The sequence below is a fragment of the Portunus trituberculatus genome, chromosome 22, assembly GCF_017591435.1.
Source record: "Portunus trituberculatus isolate SZX2019 chromosome 22, ASM1759143v1, whole genome shotgun sequence".
Lineage (NCBI taxonomy): Eukaryota > Metazoa > Arthropoda > Malacostraca > Decapoda > Portunidae > Portunus > Portunus trituberculatus.
In genome coordinates this window covers 7,980,276-7,982,775 of record NC_059276.1, presented here as the reverse complement: position 1 = coordinate 7,982,775, position 2,500 = coordinate 7,980,276, and the positions used below count along the sequence as shown (strand labels likewise).

Here is a 2,500-nt window from a genome sequence, read left to right as displayed (position 1 = left end):
GCTTTTCCAAACCGTCCAATCACGAGCTCAATCACTACCTCACACCCAGTTTTCTCAGCCAATCAGCAAGCTCGCCCATTACTCCTAAGCCCACACGTGCACCAATCATCTTTCAACGTCCCCTGACAGCCAATCACCTTCCTCGGGTCGCCTGCAGTTCACCAATCACTGCCCTTGGTTTAGATAAAGATGGTTGTGCTCTGACTTTCTACTCCTTCTTCATTTTCTTGCCTTTCTTTCTTTTCTTTTTATTTTATGTTTTTTTTTCCATATTTCTTTTTCCTTATCTCTTTTCTTATTTTCCCTGCTTTGTGTGTTTTATTTTCTTTCTTGGGTTTGCTTATTTCTTTCTCCTCTCCGGTTTTTTTGCATTCTTTTTTGCCCTTTTTGTATACTTTCACTACTTTTTTTCTCACCTTCTCCTTTATTTCATATTCCGCCTTCTTTCTCTCATCTATCATTTATTTATTTTTTTTTCTTTCGTTTCTCTACCTCATCTGTTATCTGTTTCTCTATAGCTTCTCTTTTTCTTCTCTCTTTGCTCTGTTTCTTCCTCATCAGAACTTTTTAATCTTTTTTCTTCACTATTCTTGTCATATTATCTCTTTCCTTTTCCTTTTCTTTCTTTCAATCTCTATCTGTCTTTATTCCTTTTCTATTTCTCTTTTTCCCTTCATCTTTCTTCCTTTTGACAAATTTTTCCTCTTATATTAGCTACTATCATCTGCTTTTCATTTTCCCTGTTTCCTTTTCCTTTGTATCTCTCCTTACTTTTCGTATCCAGCGTTCCCCTTTTCCACCCAAAACAGTACCTTTCCTTTCCCATCATAGCTGTCATCCTCTCCCCTTCCTTTTTTCCATTCTTTCCTTTCTGTAAACTCCACTCTTCCCTCTCTCTTTAGTCATTCTCTCCGCCTTGCCTTCCAGCCTTCCCCACCTGCCTATCTTCTCCGCCTTCCTCTTAACCTGATTGAAACTCACATAGTATACCAACCCTTCCCCTCTCTCTGTCTTTTTTGGAGTCTATACCAGCTCCCTCTTGTGAATTATAAGACTGGAGGTGTTGCTAAGTTCTTGACTGTGCTTTGAGGAGAAGAGGGAGGAGAGGAAGAGAAGAAGAGGAGTGAGAAATGTATCTATTGTTTTATTTGCTGTTTTGTTGTGTTTTGAGTATTTTAAGGTGTTTAGATAGTGTTTAGTTGTGCAGGTAGGCAAACAGACACACAGACACGATAAGGAAGAGAAGACATCACGAACTTGACCCAAATCCTACATGCTACAACTTGGTAAACACACTCACACACGCACACACACACATACACACGCACTCGTACACGCACACGCACACACAGCATCACGTGCAGCGGTGTATTGGGGTGCGGGGTCTTACAGCTGTGTCTCTCCGGTGCACAGGTCAGGTATAACAGCAGCAGGAGGTCAGGTTGTCACGATACTAAAACACGCGACCACCACCACCATCACCGCCACCACCACCACCACCACCACCACCACCACCACCACCACCACCACCACCACCTGACTATCGTGTTCTTTCCTTTATTTTTCCTTGACCTTTTCCTTCCTTTTTTTCCTCCTGAACTTTCTTAACTGTTTTACTTTTTTGCTGTTTCCTTTCTCTCTTTATTTTTCTTTGCTTTCTTTTTTCTTTTTTGTCTTTTTCCCCTTTTCTTATTTAATTTCTTATTCTTTTATCGTTTTATCTTCTTGTTTGTCTTCTCACAGTTTTGCTTGTCTAAATTCTTCCTTATTTTCCTCTTTTCTTCTATCTTTTCCTTTATATCTTTTTTTATATTTCTCTTGTTCACTTTTTATCTTACTTTCCATATTTTTTTTTATATTCCCATCTTTCTTCTCTTCTTTATTTATCCTATTCTTATTCATCTTTCTCAATACCACATTTTCTTCCTAATATTCTTTAATTATTGTGTTTATTTACCTTGCTTTTCCTTTGTGTCTAATCTTTTCTCTCTTTATCTTTTCATATTTTCGTCTTTTGTCCATTAATGGTATAAATAATTGACTTTTTTTTCCTCTTTTTTCACTTTTCCGTTTAGCGTCCTTCCCAAGTCCTTTTTTCCCTTCATTTTCCTCCCATTGAACTCCTTCTCAGACCTCATTTTCCTCCTCCTTAGCTGCCTTTATGCTCTCTTTAACTCTTACTCACTCGCTCTATATTCCTTTCCTTCGTATTTACCTCCTTTCTTGATATTTTCTATTCCTTCAATCATTTACTATTTTCTCCTTTTATTTTTCATATATTTTTTATTCTTATTTTCAGCTTAGTGATCTTTCTTATCTCTCTTTTCTTTCTCGTAGTCTTTTAGTTTATTTTAGTCCTCTTTGATCTCTCTCTCTCTCTCTCTCTCTCTCTCTCTCTCTCTCTCTCTCTCTCTCTCTCTCTCTCTCTCTCTCTCTCTCTCTCTCTCTCTCTCTCTCTCTCTCTCTCTCTCTCTCGTGTACCGTCGAGCCACTGTCCGGT

The 2,500-nt window shown here is 38.3% G+C and overlaps 1 protein-coding gene across 6 annotated transcripts in view; it reads right to left on the bottom strand.

Moving 5' to 3' along the window:
- Window positions 1-2,500, bottom strand: part of LOC123507415 (protein SSUH2 homolog) — a 264,828-nt gene that overhangs the window by 27,529 nt on the left and 234,799 nt on the right. The window lies entirely within an intron of this gene.